This window comes from Sorex araneus, chromosome 6 (genome assembly GCF_027595985.1).
Source record: "Sorex araneus isolate mSorAra2 chromosome 6, mSorAra2.pri, whole genome shotgun sequence".
Taxonomy (NCBI): Eukaryota; Metazoa; Chordata; class Mammalia; order Eulipotyphla; family Soricidae; genus Sorex; species Sorex araneus.
The window spans coordinates 36,881,241-36,899,598 of NC_073307.1; positions in this window are offsets into that span (position 1 = coordinate 36,881,241).

The window sequence follows — 18,358 nt, forward strand, 5'->3', positions numbered from 1 at the left end:
CCATATTTGTAAGAGATAGAGATGGTGCATACAATAATTTCTCTCTGACATTTTTTTTTGCTAGAGTTATAGCCTGGGAGCCACAGATAACAGCACTCCAGTGTTAGGGGGCCACATCTGTCTGTGTTCTGGGACTCTCTGCAGTGCAGGGGATTGAACCTGAGCCTGTGACATTAAAAACTGTGCTTAGCCCACTGAACTATCTCGAGACCTCCAAAGTGTGTGTGTGTGTGTGTGTGTGTGTGTGTGTGTGTGTGTGAAAGTGCAGTGTCTGGGGCTGAGACATGAGAAGCAGGTGTTCTACTACTGAACCATATCCCTGGTCTGGTCTATGAAAGTGCTTCTGTGGGACTTAAATTTCTTTTAAAAAAAATATAGTTATTTGGGGGTTATTTTTTTGTTATTGTTTTGTGAATTCCCTAGGATAAACTCTTTGGATGAAGTGAAGGCCTTGCATATAGTTACCAGTTCTAATGAGCTTTCGATCTTTGATGTCAGTTGCTGAGAGTACTAGAAGGATATAAAACATGCTGATGGAAGTTGATTAAATAAAGATCTGTTAATTGAAGCACTAATGTTCTGTTCTGCTTAAAATGCTAGTTGTTTTGGACCCTGGAGATAGCTAAAGTGGTAGAATACAAGGCTAGCATGTAGAAGGCCCTGAGTTTCCCATATTCTTCTGCCTTCCCCTAACACTGCTAGGTATACTCCCAGTAGCTCCTGAGAACAACCAGCTCTGAGTACAGAACAGTCAGGCTCAGGGTTTGCTTTGCACATGTCCAACTGGGTTCAATCTTTGGCACTCCATATGGTCTCCTGAACTCCACAGGAGTGATCCCTGAGCATAGAGCCAGGAGTAATCCCTGAGTTCCTCCAGGCGTAGCATAAAAACAAACAAACAAAGAACTGTCAAGCTCATCCCACCACACTAAACATCACCATGAGTGACTCAAAAAAATGAATAACAATACTGGGTCTAGGAGAAAGGACAGAGCTTAGGGCTTCCGCTTTAGCTTGAGCCCCTTGAGAGTGGGTTAGGTACCCAGCACCACAGGGTCTCTGAATCCTCCTTATATTTGATTGTGTGATACTTGATTTGCTATGATTTGGCTAAGATATGCATTGACAGTGCAGCCCTAGAGGACTCTGGCATGACCAGGGTAGTCAGAGCTGCTTTGTGCCCTGAGGTTCTGCACTGAACTGAAGGCCCATTGGGCCAAGAATCTTCAGTGGGGGCCCTGGACCTCCCGAACACCACTTGGAAAGCCCAAGAATAATAGCAATGATACAACAATAACAGTGTAAAACCTTAGTGTCCAATTGGCTTTTGGAAACATGTTTAAAAAAAACTTGGAGAAACCCCTCTGCCAGACACCCCCTTCCCTAAATTCTTGGCTTTCCCAGATGTAGCTGGGCAATCAAACCCCTCCTTCCCCTTCAGTAAGAGGGCACATCCAACCAGGTCAGAAGTGGGAGGACCCATGAGCTTCTCCCGGAATAGCTAAAAGTAACAGAGCACACAGTCAGGGCTTTCTACCAACATCACAGCTTCTTGCTGATTTATTTTGACCTTGGTTGTGAGGAGACAGTCATCCTCAATTTCCTGGAAAACCTGCTAGCTGTAGGCAGTCCCGCACCTATCTTCTCACTTGTCTAGGGTAGCTAAAAATGATTTCTTGGCAAAAATACATTTTCTTTGTCCCCATTTGAACATGAGAACATGGGGAGATAACAAATTGCTTGTTTATTTGGGGTTTTTGTTTGTTTATTTGTTTTTAATTTTTTATTAGAGAATCACTGTGATGTACAGTTACAAACTTATGAACTTTTGTGTTTGCATTTTACTCACACAATGATCATTTACCCATCCCTCCACCAGTGCCCATTCACCTCCACCAATGATCCCAGTATTCCTCTCATCACCCCCACCCCATCCCCCACCACCCCACCCTGCCTCTGTGGCAGAGCATTCCCCTTTGTTCTCTCTCCTTTTGGGTGTTGTAGTTTGCAATAGAGGTATTAAGTGGCCATCATGTTCGGTCTATAGTCTACTTTCAGCACGCATCTTCCAACCCGAATGGGTCCTCCTGACATCCTCTACTTGGTGTTACCTTCTCTATCCGAAGGTGCCTTTTCCCCTAGCATGTGAGGCCAGTTTCCAAGCTATGGAGCAGACCTCCTAATCCTTATCTCTACAACTCCTGGGTGTATTTGGGGTTTTTGAGTCACACCCAGGAGTTCCTCTGGACTACTCCCAGCTGTGTGCAGGCCCAGGGACTTGAACTGCTTTCAGATGTAGCCAGGGGTCCAAATGGTGCTAGGGCTGGAATCAGCATCAGCTACATGCAAGGCAGGTGCCATAAATCCTGTACTGTCTGTCTCTCTTGGCCCAACAATGTATGCTTTTCTACATTCTGTGGACTGTGTCTCTGTGTGAAGAACAGTGATGCTCAAGCTCCAGAGTGCACCAGAGTCCCCAAAGGACATAGGTTTCTAAGCTGTACCCCAATAAAGATCTTCAAGATCTCCACAGTGTTGGTGCTATTAGTTTGAATATTGCATTTGAGAACTATTGGTCTAGAAGGATAAAGCACATTGGGTTGTCTTTTAGAATTTTTACTATAATAATTTGATTTTTATTTTTATTTATATATATTTTCTGACTTTTTGGGTCACACTGGCAGTGCTTGAGGGAACATATGGGACCCCAGGAACTGAACCTAGGTCAGCTGCATGTAAGGCAAAAAATTCTATTTTTAAATGAGTAAAATTGTGTTAAGATCTTACCTTAGTAGAAAGCATGCTATGTATTTTACTCAAATATTTGCATGAGAAATTCTCATTCTGCCTGTCCTACTTCTCATTCTGTCTAACTATATGTCTTGAACACCCCATCATTTGCAGAGTACTTTGTCTCTCTCCGGTAACAATAATTAGACCCTGGATTCCTTCCAGACACAGAATTTGATAAGTCACTCTAGATACTACTCAGTGGTGTTTTGAAGCCCTGAGCACTTTAACTGAGCTCTTTATGGCTAGTAGTGAAGGTGCTGTGAGGCCCCTTAATGACTTTGGGGAGATGGGCTGGAGGATGCCCTGACCTCCTGATGACAGGACTCTCAGATTTTCCCAGAGGGAAGCGCACAGAACGCTGGTCGACCAATCTTCTGTGTTTACTTGCTAACCATTCCCTAGGGACTGGCCTTGACTACTTCTTCCTCCATGTGTATTTTTCCACTGACTTCTTTACCTCTGTTTGACCTTCCAGAATCCTCACTGCAAACCCCCCAAACTGGACCTCTTATCTGATTCTCCATCCCACTCTCTGCTCCCTCATTTCCCTACCTTTTCATTAGCTTGTTGATTACCTCCCTGTCTTGAGATTTTTCCAACCACTCCCCAAACACTCCAGGACATTTTACTAGCCAGTCACCTAAGAGAAAATATTTCCACAGTACACGTTTTGAAATTTAGAAATGCAAAACTAGGGGGAAAAAAAGGATCTAGAGCAGGATCCATTTTAGGTCAACAAAGGGCCAGAACATGAAAACAAAGTCATCCGCTCTAAGTTTTTGACCAAGTAAAAAAGAACAAGTTCTTGTAAGCATCACAAAACATTGAAACACTTAAGTTTAGGCAAAATTCATTATATTGAAGGTTATGTTTAAATTACAAAGGAAAATTTCTAGTGGAGTAAAGTATACAATAAAATGTATGCACCTTCTGTTTCTATAATATCTTATATTCCAAGTAGAGTCTTTCTCTAGATAACATTTGACTTTACAATGCCTAGTTCTCAAGTGTAAACCTATGGGATGAATAGTCACATGGTTAAAAGATCTGAACATTGTAATTCTCTAATTCCATTATGTTTGTCATATGTTGAGCTGGAGATGTAGCTCAGAGGTGGAGCACATGTCTAGCACATATGAGACCAAGGGTTCAATCCCTGCTACCAAAAGGTAAAAAAAGTTTTCAAGTATAACAAATAAAAACCCAAAATCAGGGTGTGGAAGTTAGTCAGACTTTGCATGTATGAGGCTCACAGATATATCATTAGTACCACACACAAACACACAGAGGCACACAAACACATAAAATAAAATCCAACAAATAGATGTTCTTTTAAAAAGATATACAATTTTCATGTGCTTTTCTTTAACTAAATAGTTTGTCTATTTCCAGTAAGAGACGTACATTTGACACATAGAAGCATGGAAAGTATGATAAATCATCATATTTATGCCCATATATATGACTTTTAAAATGCCATCAGCTCATGAGCTGGGGACACAGGCAATTTAGATAAAGAAGGGACCACTTAGTCAATGATGGTTGGAGGGATCACTTGAGATGGGAGATGTGTGCTGAAAGTAGATAAAGGACCAAACATTACGGCTTCTCAGTATCTGTATTACAAACCATAATGCTCCAAACTAGAGAGAGAGTAATAAGAAAATTGTCTGCCATAGAGACAGGAGGGGGTGGGTGGAATGGGTATGGTGGGATGAATACTGGGGACATTGGTGGGGGAAAATATACAGCTGTGGAGGGATGGGTGTTTGATTATTGTATGACTGAAACTCAACCATGAAAGCCTTGTAGATATATCTCACAGTCATTCAATTTAAAAATATGACATCAGAATGATCAAGTATAAAAAAGATTACTAGGGCACTGTAGGTATTTAGGACATACCAATACAGAAAACATATGGTTTGGGCTCTTAGAAGTTCTGGGAAGTCCGCTTAGTGATATCAGGGTTTAGTTAAGAGGTTTGGGGATAAGAAGTAATAGTGGGGTGAAATGGGAGGGAGAAGACGGTAGGAGACAAAGAGCAATGATGAACAAAAACTCCACATTAGCAAGATAAGATACAAGATAAGCAAGCACAAGCAAGTTAATAAATATTCATCTGAGGGTCATAAGACCTGGGGCTTACATCTAGGTGAAAATAGGAATTTTGAAACAGGCCTAAGGTCAAGTGGTTGTGATAAGGAATACAGTCTTTCTTGCATTCCCTGGGATCTAGAGAATAAGTCCCATTCCTAGTCAGTACTTCCTCAAGTTTTGCTAACTAGAAATTAGAAGCACAGCCGTGACTGATCAGATTATTCCATCTGAATTTCATAACGATCATGCTATAATTTCAGAGTGACAGAAGGAAGGGCTTGACTTAGATGCAGGTGGAGTCAGGTTGGTCATTTGGTGATAGACATGGTATGATAATGTACATTTTGAAAGTGTTTAGAAATTGTATCCCAAAATATATATTTGTATACATTTTTAAAGCACAAATTTTCTTTTTTTTTTTTTTTTTTAATTTATTTATTTTTAATTAGAGAATCACCGTGAGGGTACAGTTACAGATTTATACACTTTTGTGCTTATACTTCCCTCATACAAAGTTCGGGAACCCATCCCTTCACCAGTGCCCATTCTCCACCACCCGTAAACCCGGCGTCCCTCCCACCCTCCCCAATCCCATCTCCCCCCCACCCCACCCTGCCACTGTGGCAGGGCATTCCCTTCTGTTCTCTCTCTCTAATTAGCTGTTGTGGTTTGCAATAAAGGTGTTGAGTGGCCGCTGTGCTCAGTCTCTAGCCCTCATTCAGCCCGCAACTCCCTTCCCCCACATGGCCTTCGACTACAATGTAGTTGGTGATCGCTTCTCTGAGTTGACCTTTCCCCGGAACGTGAGGCCAGCCTCGAAGCCATGGAGTCAACCTCCTGGTACTTATTTCTACAGTTCTTGGGTGATAGTCTCCCACTCTGTTATTCTATATACCATAGATGAGTGCAATCTTTCTATGTCTGTCTCTCTCTTTCTGACTCATTTCACTCAGCATGAAACTTTTCATGCCCATCCACTTAACTACAAAATTCTTGACCTCCTTTTTTCTAACAGCTGCATAGTATTCCATTGTATAGATGTACCAAAGTTTCCTCAACCAGTCATCCGTTCTGGGGCATTCGGGTTTTTTCCAGATTCTGGTAAAGCACAAATTTTCTTAGTAGACATTTCCCTATACTCTTTCTAGTGTGAAAGTTATAGAAGAGGTGAATGAACATCTTAACCATCAGTATCTATGCAACATGTGGGGAATATATCTATCTCAGGCCAGGTGTGCTTGCAGTGCTTACTTGATGTTCTCAGGTTATGAAAGGAGCACTAGTGACCTACTCATTGTAAACTATCGTGTTCAGCTCTTTGTTTCCTGTGTATCCCTCAATATTTTCGCTACTTCATCTTCCCCCGCTCTTTAAAAGTGAGAAGAGAAAGTGAAATGTATGTTACAGCACAAGGCAACTTTCTCCTCTGTCTCTTCTCGTACTTAGTCAAGGTCAGGGCAATGCAGCCCCACAGGTGAAGATCTTGTCATTTCCATCACACTGCAGGTCTCTGCCCTCGCCAAATTAAATATCACCCTTAAATTAGCAAGGGCAGTTCCAAGGTTGAACTGAAAAGAGGTGACAATAAAGAGAAGGCATCTCAAACATTTGCTAAGAGCAAATGTTCCCTGGTCACATTCTATGTGGTATAGGCTTGGGAATGAGGCTTCCAGCTGAAATGAAGTACTGGACTCCCTTCTCTCAGACTCTTGGAGAATTGTACATAATCTCTCTCAAAATATCATTAGGGCTGAATAACCAAGCAGGGCCTCAAACAAACTTTTAAAAAATTAAAAAAATTTAATTATCATAGCTATGTCACATGTTTCCAATAGTGTTAACATTTATGGGTTTGATACATAGTTACCATATCTTAGTCCCACACTCACACAGATATTGTTTGATCTAGTCATGTTGATGGGGATAGATAATATTTACTTCTTCTTTAACTAGTCGGTAGTATTTTTAAAACAGCTAATTTTTGATGTTTAAACCAAAACAAACAAATGAAACTACATAAGGGTTAGGGCTATCATCCACTAATAAGGCACATGATTTACGTGTTTGAGGCCTGGATTCAATCCCTGGGACACACATTAAAAATTTAGGATCAAGAGAGAAGCGGCCAGGCATTCTTGTGAGCAACGAGGCCCAGAAAATGCTCCGCACCCAAATTGGGGCCAACAACACCAGGAAGCCGGAAGGAGGAGGTGCAGCCACAACACCTTCTCCAGATGGAGCCCTGGCAACACTGAGCAGCAACTAACATGGCTCCGGGATTCGGGACTGGGACACATCCAATCTTTTCTAAAACCTGAAAACATACAATCTTTTAATGGAAAACTAATTATCAAATGCTTCCTTAATAGGGTTATCTTGTTTGGGGGTATAACTCCCACAACAATAGTGAGTTTTGTGTTGAAATATGGAACGTAATCAAGGTGAAAGAAAGTGAAGTGAAATTCATCAGTTATACAGTTGGGGTGGGGGGCGGGGGGTATACCGGGGATTTTGGTGGTGGAATATGGGCATTGGCGAAGGGATGGTGTTTGAATATGGTATAATTGAGACATAAACCTGAGAACTTTGTAACTTTCCACATGGTGATAAAATAAAATTTAAAAAAAAAAGAAATGTAAGCACGGAAGTTTGTCAGTCTGTAACTGTACCTCATTGTGATTCACTAATAAAAAATTAAATTAAAAAAATTTAGGATCAAGAGATGTGGCTCAATGGTACAGTGGCTATCTTGTTGGTTTAAGGCCAAGTTTGATTCCTGGCATTGCCCCACATACCGAGTGCAATCTTGGCAACATGCTGTTTCTGATTTCTGGCACCACAACATTGCATGCAATTTCTGGCATTGTTGACTTTATTCTTCTGTGTGGTAACAACTAGCCGGTGTTACTGACCGACTAGTTCCCCCTTTACCTCCATCTCTGTAACAACCCAGGAGTCTACATAGCCAGGCTCACAGCCTTGAGTCACCCGCTTGGGCACTGTGACATCTGAGCTTATCATTCTGGGGTAGAAACTCAAATGATAGTGGGGACAGGGCAAAGCTTATAACCTTGCTCTTTGCATGTTTGTTAGCACTGCTGTGATGTGGGGGTGTAGGAATTTATTCATCTCACAAATACCAGCAATCTCAATCAAGGTGTGCATTGGCAGAGCTAGTTCTAGATGAGGAAAGGACCTGTTCTAGGTCTCACTCACTGATGCAGAGGTAGCCATCTTTCTGTATACACTATTCTCTCTGCTCATGTGTCCCTATATTCAAATCCACCCTTTTTGTAGGGTCATCAGGCATATTGAATTAGAGTCCCCTTTCACTAGATCACATCTCTATACAACATCCGTTTCTCAGGCACTGAGTATTGAAATGTCAATATATATATATATATATATACATATATATATATATTGTGGGGGTACATTGACTAGTGCTCCTGGTAATGCTCAGGATACCCCGAGTTACTGGAGTTTGAGCCCAGACCTCTTGCAGCCAAGTCTGAATTAAGCCCTTTGGGCTATCTCTTCAGCCCCTATATCTACATTTCTAGGGGGACACAATTTAACTCATAACACAGTAAGAAGTCACTTGGTTTCACATGCATTTCATGATTACATCATATAGGGTGAAAAGATAAACTATACCCTGTTCTCAAGGTGAAAGCTGATCAGCTTACCATTGTGCTGCAATGAAGGGAAGAGAATGCTTTATAGGTGTGTTGAGATGCAATGCTGAGGTGGATCTCTATTTTTTGGCAATGCTTTCACCATGCAATTGCCATGGTGTTCACTGAGGCCCAGAAAGATTTCTCCATTCCACCAGGAAAGACTCTTGTAGTATGAGAAGAACCAATGCAGAGTGCCGTGTGTTTCTTCACAGGACAGAGAAGCATATTTATTACTAGAGCTCTGCTCAACTGTGCATGAACTTTTCTTCAATCCCAGGCAGAAAGTTATATTTTGTTCCATAGCCTTGCTCCTCTACACACAATCCCCACTACACTGCCAAGGTAGTGCCGACAGGGACTCCAAACCAGGCAGGCTCGACCATGTCACCTAAGTTTAAGTTGTAGGACATCAAACTGTTTACGGACATCAAGTGAAAGAGTCTTCAACATCACTCACACATTTTCAGCTTGTCTCCTTAACGTGTTCTTGGATCTGTCTTCACTAAGGGGTGTGAGGCTTCTGCTGGGTCAGGACACTCACTCATCCTAGAGAACCAGGATAGGCCATGAAGGTTTGAAGGGGAGATCTGCTACCATGGTCTGAACATGACACACACTTCCTCTTTTGAATCGCCTCACTCATCCTCCACCTGGGCCAAAGGGGAAATGAAAGGAAGTCGGCACGTAGCATTAATTCTCAAAACCTCCATTGATTTACGCATAGGAAGGCACTGTGAAGCCTAACAGCCTGACAGATACAAATGGCTCGTGAATCATTATTAAAGGAGGGAAATAAAGACCAACGTGTGAGTCTTCGCTACAGTAAGAACCCTTTCATCATTTCCTCTGTGGTGATTAGCCAGTGATGTGACAAACTTAAGCAACGTATTGATCTGGTTGTTTCGGGCCATAGTCCCTCCTAAACCCTTTTTTTTTCTTACTTGTTTTTAAATTTTTTTTTAAAAAAAACTTTTTGAGTTACACTCAGTGATGCTCAGGGTCAACACCTGGTGATGCTCAAAGGACCATATGGGATTCCAGGGATCAAATCCTGGTTGACCATGTGCAAGACAAGTGCCTTACCTGCCTTATCTTTCCAACCCTCCAAATCCGGTGTTTTTTTGTTTGTTTGTTTGTTTAACCTTTAAATAAATTGAAATCAGACAGCTGTGAAGGTAAAGAGCCCTAAAACACTTAAAGTCAAACATTCTGCTCATTTTGAGGAGTGCAAAATTCAGAAATCTTCAAGCTACAAAAAGAGTTTCAGAGAACTGGTACCCCGGTTGTCAAATGATTCATTTCCTGCCTCGTGATATGAGAGGCCTAAACTTTCTTTTATTAGCATTGGCTGAGAAAGAGGATCTAGGAAGCTTTCACTGTCGATGAGGTGCTGAGTAGCCAGAAGTAACGGAGTAGAATCCTGTAGCTCAGCACAAATGAGAGGCCTTAGGATAATGGCAGGAAGCAGCCCATCATCTTCTCCTGAGTAAAGTTTCCTTTAAAAAGCATGTCGCCCAGAGGCGGGGGTAGGGGGGTGGGGGGCAGGGAGGGATACTGGGAACATTGGTGATGGAGAACGGGCACTGGTGGAGGGATGGGTACTCGATCATTGTATGACTGAAATGTAAGCACAGAAGTTTGTAAGTCTGTAACTGTACCTCATGGTGATTCATTTAAAATAAATAAATAAATAAATAAATAAATAAATAAATAAATAAATAAATAAATAAATAAATAAATAAAAGCATGTGGCCACATCCTCCATTAACCCAAATTCCACTGGCTGGAGTTTCCTCAACCTTCCATCCTCTGGAATTTCCATTTTCTCTAATCTGTAAATAACATCACCCCAGCCTTCATTCTGTTCAGCACCAAGTCCCCTCACAAGTGCATGCAAGGAGGGAAGCACCAGCCTGCTTGGTTTCGCCTCCTACTGCAGTCTGGTTTCACAGTCAGCCTGGCTCTGCATCTCACTCTTGCCTCTTCCAGATACTCTGATTCTCCATGTCAAATCACACTGCCCGTCTTCTGGAGGCTACTGGGCAACAGTGGGCAATTACAGGGCATTAACCTAAAATGTCTTACCTTGGGCCGCTGAGATAGTAGAGCGGGCAGGGTACTTGTCTTGCATACAGCCAACCTAGATTCAATCTCCAGCTCTCCAGCACCCCATATGGGCCCTCAAGCCCCATCAGGCGAGATCCCTGAGTGCAGAGCCAGGAGGAAGCCCTGAGCACTGCAGATTCAGGTGTGGCCAAATAACAACAACAACAACAATCAAACAAACAAAAAAACAAGGTATAATTCCTCAGATACCTTCACTATATTAAAAACCTTCTCTTGAACTTTTCCTCCAGCCTCTGCTGCCACCCATATTACTTGAGACTCCCTTTTCTACATTACTCCAAACTCCCTTTCTTCAGCTCCCACAAAAGTAGTAATAGCCAACTGGTATATCAAGGAAGGCACCACTAGTTCACAGTCAAATCCTTAAGTTTACCCCACAGGCAACTGAAAATTGCCTCCTACTTTTCACCATTTTCTTAGAAGAGAAGATGGGGTTAAGTCTCTCCTTAGGAAGCCATGTACCACCAACTAGCTAAGCAGGGCCAAGGGTGGAATAAGCATGTCAGACTTCTGAGTCCTTCTTCTTTCCAAATGATTGAATTCTGTTTTCAAAGCTGGTGCTAACAACCTTTTGCCTAGATCCTCGATCCTGAGTAGGGCCCCAAATGAAGGGGTCTGCCAGCCTGATATGCATTGAAGGTGTAGCTTTTCAGTGTTGTATGTCTTCACTGGATCTGGCTCCCAATGCGTGAGAATGACATGCACAGAGCTCTGAAAGTTCAAAATTGAAGGGAGACATTTGGACTTAAATACAGGTTCTTTGAAAGAGGAATGTGTTTGAAAGGCTTTAATTTCATCTTGAAAAATATACACAGTGTCTAGAAAAGTAGACTTGCAACTTGTGGAAATGAGAGAAGTTGTTTTAGAGGTTTTTGTTTCTAGATCTTAAATTCTACCCTGAATCTTGTGCTGCAGTGGAAGTATCACTAGATCACTGTCATCCCGTTGTTCATTAATTTGGAGTGGGCACCAGTAATGTCTCCATATGTCCCAGTCCTGAGATTTTTTCTTTTTGGATCACCCCTGGCAATGTACAGGGGTTACTCCTGGCTTTGCACTCAGGAATTACTCCTGGCGGTGCTCAGGGGACCATATGGGATGCTGGGAATCGAACCTGGGTCGGCTGTGTGCAAGGCAAACGTCTTACCCGCTGTGCTATCACTCCAGTCCCGCAGCCCTGAGATTTCAGCAGTCTCTCCTTACTCATCTTTCCTAATGATTGGAGGCTCTTTCGGGGTCAGGGGAATAAGACCTGTTATCATTACTGTTTTTGGCATATCAAATATGCCACGGGTAGCTTGCCAGGCTCTGCTATGCGGTTGAGATACTCTTTGTTGCTTACCAGGCTCTCTGAGAGGCATATATATATATATATATATATATATATATATATATATATATTTCCCTCTATTATTTTGCATCTAATAATACTAAATAAATAACTATAAATAAATAATACTATAGTGGGTTTTGTTTGTTTGTTTGCTTTTGGGCCACACCTGCAGTACTCAGAGGTTACTTCTGGCTTTGCATTCAGGAATTACTCCTAGCAGTGCTTGGGAGACTATAAAGGATGCCAGAGAGACAATATGGGATGCCAGGGATTAAACCTGGGTTAGATGCATGCAAGTTTGTACTATTGCTCTGACCTTGAAAAAGTAACTTATAGCTGAAAAAAAGAAAAAAACTATCTCTAAACTTTTTCTAGAAAGTAAATACTAGATTTTCTTTTAAATGGGAGTTATTTTAGACTACACCCACTGGTGCACAAGGCTTTTCCTGGTCCTGTGATTCCTAAGCACAAAGTCAGGAGAAAGCCCTGAGCATCAATGGGTGTGGTCTTCAGGATAACAGGGATCAAACTGCATGCGCATGCAAGGCAAGTGACTTTAACCCTATCCTATCTCTTTGGTCCCTAAACAGATTTTGTTTTCAAGAACAATTTTCTTTCATTTTTTTGGGTCACACCTTGTAGCACCCAGAGGATACTCCCAGCTCAGTACTCAAGAGTGATGCCTCGTGGTACTCCAGGGACCATGAAGTGCTGGGGATGGAATCCAAGACTCCTACATGCACAACATGTGTTCCATCTATTGAGCTGCCTTTCTAGCAAAAGCATTTTATTTGGTGGAAAGATATTTGTATTTATTTATTTATTTTGCTTTTTGGGTCACACCCAGTGATGCTCAGGGGTTATTCCTGACTCTGAGCTCAGGAATTACTCCTGGTGGTACGTGGGGGATCAGATGGGATGCCAGGGATTGAACCCAGGGTCAGCTGCATGCAAGTCAAATGCCCTATGTGCTGTACTTTCCAGGGATCCAGGTCCCTGCAGAGATAATTTTAGCTCTGGAAGACTTTGGAGTTAAATGTAGAAATGAAAAGGTAGATCATCCATATTACAAATATATTTTGATAAGGAACAATCTATATTTAGATATTTATATTTATTTATTATTTTTTCTTTTTTAGATATTTATATTTTAATAATTTGATCCATGATTCCAATTTCAGATGAGTAATAAATAACTTGCATATTTGTTACTTTAGGTTAAAATCTTAATAACTGGATAGGAGTGATAGTACAGTGGATAGGGCGTTTGCCTTGCACAAGGCCCATCCAGGTTTGATCCATGGCATCCCATATGGTCCCCCAAGCACTGCCAGGAGTAATTCCTAAGTGCAGAGCCAGGAGTAACACCTGAGTATTGCTGGGTGTGACCCAAAAAGCAAATCACTGTATCACTGTATCACTGTCATCCTGTTGCTCATAGATTTGCTTGAGTGGGCACCACTACATCTCCATTGTAAGACTTGTTACTGTTTTTGGCATATTGAATATGCCATGGGTAGGTTACCAGGCTCTGCCATGCAGGCAAGATACTCTCGGTAGCTTGCCATGCTCTCCGAGAGGGGTGGAGGAATCAAACCCGGGTTGGCCAAGTGCAAGGCAAATGCCCTACCCGCTATGCTATCATTCCAACCCAATTGTTCTTGTACCTTAGCTACTTAAAATTATTAGCTTTCTACACCAGATACTTTTAATAATGCTACAAGAATACGAACATGCTTTCAGACACAGAAATAGCCCTTTGGATTTTTACCAAACTTTGATATTAGCATAGAAAAAAAAACACTTGAACTGCCAATGTTTATGAAAACATGAGGAAACTTTATTTTAATGGCTTTTGTATAACTCTGTTGTTTGTAAAGTGGACTAATTTTTTCATCAAAATTGGCTGAAGTTTGTAAGATAAAGCCTTGAATTCTCTGAACTTTATTTCACTTTAGTTTCAGGTTCTAGTTCTGCAGCTCTTCTTAGATAGTACAGACTCTTAAGTTCAAAAGAATTTCAACTGTTAATAACCATTAATGTTCTTCCAATAAGAAACAGATTGAGAATTTAAATTTCTCTGTAGGCTCAATATTTTGATGAGAAATCTTTTTCAACCTGGCTATAACACAGACAGACAGACAATAAAGCAAATAAAATAAAATAAAATCTTAATAACTTTAGAAGAGCATAATTAGAGGCCTGAGCTATATTACAGAGTTAAGGCACTGCCTTGTATGTCGTTAACCCCAATTCCTTCCTCAGTATAGCATCTGATCCCCTGAGTGCTGCCAGGTGTGGTCCCTCACCCCCTCTCCAAAAGAGCATCATTTGGGGCAGGAAGACATCTCAAAGGACTAGAGAACAGGCTCTTCGGACATGAAGCCCAGGTTTGATCCTCAGCATGACCTGGATCCAAAATCACTACCACGAGTCACTCCCACCTGCACAGCCTGGTATGACTCCTATATAAATAACAAATAAATAAAAGTCAAACCAATTGCTCATAGATGCTAAATAAACAGAATTTTCAAATTGCAATTAGATCTTAGATAAATAGTGATTTTGAATTTTAACATTGATAAAGAATAACAAAAACTACTACAACAAAAGATTTTGTGCATTGATGACAACTTTCCTTTGGAAAAAAGAGAATGAGGTTGGTACAATGCAGTCGATTACTGAACTGTAAATAAGTAGCACTGATACCATCATGTGAGGCATCAGTGAAAGGTCTAGTCAGACTGGGGTTGAAAATCTGATCATTCTGGAACTAGAACCCAAACTGAACCACTTCTAGTACTAGTCAGTTATATTTTACAGAGAGGAAGCTGACAAACTGCCAACTTCCCGCACATCCTTCCCTTTTAGAAACAGAGAAAAAGGTGGTAATTTCCTAGGATTGCTGTGAAGACAGAATGAAGAAATGGCTGAGGGGCTGATCACAGAGAAAATGGGAACATGTTATTATTGCTAGCTGGTCTCAGACCACTAGGGTCGAGGCACATTAGTGACAACTCCTCTTTCACAAGCCTTAATTTCATCCCAGAAAGTTATCTCTTTTCACAAATATGTACCCTAGATAGTGGTGAGAGAATCTAGGTTCTTGGCTTCTAGCCAAGTAGTTCAAGCTGAACTATCTGGATCCCCAACTTCTATTTATTTCTGGAGAAGCTGGTGCAAGAAGAAAAATAGTTTCTCCCCTGAGAGGTGTTTACCCACAGCCAAGTGCTGTGAGGTGAACCGGGGACTGCACTTGGTTGGCAGTGCCAACAATGGGATAGTGAGCAAGACACGGCCCAGGTGACAGGAAGATGAGCAGGGGCTGGACACCTCCACCTTGTCACTGCCTCTTACAACCTCCCCAGAGGTTCTTTTTAGTCTGTGCTAAGTTGGAACAATAGGGGGAAGAGGATCCTGAGAACAAGTGCTCTCAAATGAATCAAGCTGACAGCTATACATTCCAGCATAGTTTTTTGAAATATATATAAACATGATAAACATAAAGACATTCATACCCAGTTAGTGTTTACTAAAAGCTCATTTACTTATCAGAGAGTCCATAAATCAAGTGGCCTGTGCTAATAGTCTTTAGACTTGAAGCCATTGTTTATGACCAATTTAAGCATGAGATTGCTGACACACATTTTGTTAGAGGGAATCATGTTGAACCTCTGTATCTCTTGCTAGAAGCATATTTATAAATGTCATCTATGGATAAGTTAAGAAAACTTAATTTGGGGGCTGGAGTGATAGTACACTGAGTAGGGTACTTGCTTTGCACATGGCCAACCTGGTTTCAATCCCCAGAACCCTATATTTGTCCCCTGAGCCCTGCCAAGAATAATTCCTGAGTGTAGCACAAGGAGTAACCCCTGAGCATTGCCAGATGTGGCCCAAAACCAACAAAAGACTAATTTGGGGAAGTATATTAAATAATATATACAAGTATTACATTTTTGAATTAATATTTGTTCTTACCTGCTTTGTTGGGGCTGGAGTGATAGCACAGCGGTAGGGCATTTGCCTTTCACGTGGCAGACCCGTGTTCAATTCCTCTGCCCCTCTCAGAGAGCCCAGCAAACTACCAAGAATATTGCCCCCTCACGGCAGAGCCTGGCAAGCTAGGTGGCTTATTTGGTATGCTAAAAACAGTAACAATAAGTCTCTCAATGAGAGACGTTACTGGTGCCCGCTCAAACAACTCGATGAGCAACGGCGTGACAGTGACAGTGATCTGCTTTGTGATCTTAGATTTAGCTTTAGGGATTTCTTTGGGAGGTCCCCAGCAGCGCTTGGCAGCCTTGGGGTTACACCTGACAATAACCTAGTCAGGTCATGTGGGCTGACAGTTTGGCGCTCCGCCCAGTGGTGCTTTTGGACCACCAGGGCTCTACCTGAGGTGCTCAAGGACTACGAGATGCCAGGGATCACACTTGAGTCTTCTGCATGCAAAGCATCTGTTATAGCCCTTTCAAGCTGCATCCCCAGACCTCTTCTTAATTTTAAAAACAAGAATGATCTCCTCATTAGATTTTCCTTTCAAACCTTTGACATATATTTGTTAGTTCAAAACTTTGCTTTAACTTATTCCCCACCCCCAGCTATTTTTCACAAGAACAGATTTCATTACTTACAAAAAGGTACTGATTTCTACCTGTATTCTTGCCTATATTATCCTTACAAAGGAGATGATTCATTAGCTCTTAAGCAAGAATTTCAGTAAATGTAGCCACATCAGTAGGATTCTGGCATGTTCATGAGAAGGCATGTTTAACTTGCACATTTTTTGTGGGATTGGGTTTCTCAGTGGTACTTTGAGGTTTTGGTGCTTTGGGGCCCTCTACTGTTGGGGGCTACCTGGGTCACCAATGAGGTGCTGGGGGCCCATGCAGAGCAAGCGCTTTCGAACACAAGTCATGTACTGCATCCCTTTGGGTTCTATGCCAGTCCCTGAGCTAGGGTTCTAAAGTGAAATGACAATTTACAGAAGGTTCAGACAGAGCTAAAGGAACCAGCTACAACTGATTTCATGGCAGGCATCTGAGGACTTCAAGGAAGTTATCTTTGTTTTTGTGCTGCCTCATCAAACTCAGATCTCATGAAGGTGCTTTACCATCATGCCACATCCTGGGCCCAAGGGCCATCTTCATTGAAGCTATTCCTGCCCATGGGATGGTTGGAACAGAGATGACCTGGTAGATGCTGGGGCGAGCATTAACGAGGGATCACTTAGCTGGAGCTACAGTAATTTATACAGTCTCTTCCAGGACATTTCTGGAAGCAGAGTAAGAGGACGAATGTCCACCTTTTCCTTCTGTCCCCAGATCTCCTGCCATAAACTCTCACTGCCCAGCTCCAGTCAGCAGCAGGGAAATGGGGATGGAGATTTAGTCTACAAGGGCGATGACACAGGGAGCTGAGGACTTGAATTTGTGTGAGCACTAAGTCAATTCTGTGGAAGATATCTGAGTAGGAGCAGAATAGGGAGCAAGAGGGTCTGGGATCATGCCAACATGAGAATTTGTCCCTTATAGGCTAAGATGGTGAACAGGGTGACCACTCCAGCTGTGGTAGGATTCTGAAGGGGTCACTGGATGTAACCACGACCCTCTTGTCATAGTTCCCAAGCATAAGCTAGTCTTTCTTCCCAACAAGAATGCTATAGATCAACCAACCCAGTGCAGGGACCATGACTGGTTCACATGCTATTTGATATTTCATTTTTAGATCATTTATATTGAGTGTAAACCATAAACAATCTCAAAAAAACTACGTTTCACCTGTTAGAGCAGTTTCTACCTTCACCTTGTAAACCCATTTCTGGTAGAGCAGGGATTAATGAGCAGGAGACAAATTCATTGGATTTCAGCTCCAGTTCTGAAAGAGCTAACTTAAACAGCAGAAAGAAAGAACAAGGGAGCCAGGGATAAAATTTCTCTGTCATCAGTGTAAACACTGAAATATTCAAAGTTATCTTTTCATAACTTTTAGACAGGTAGTCCTGTTCTGTGTATTTATTTCTTCTATACATTTTTCAGAGTTCAGTTTTAAGTCATTTTCATTGCTTTCTGTAGTAATAATAAATTATTATTGTTGCTATTAGAATAGCTTTTAGGGTTGAGATAATGCACTTGCATGTGTGTGTGGGAATAAAGAGTCACAGATAGTTTTACGAGTGTGTGTGGCATTTGAGTCACATCCAGTGTGTTGTATATATATATGCATACATATGTGTGTGTGTATATATATACATATATATGTATATGTATATATATATATATATATATTCTTCTTTGGGCTGCACCTAGCAGATCTCAGGGCT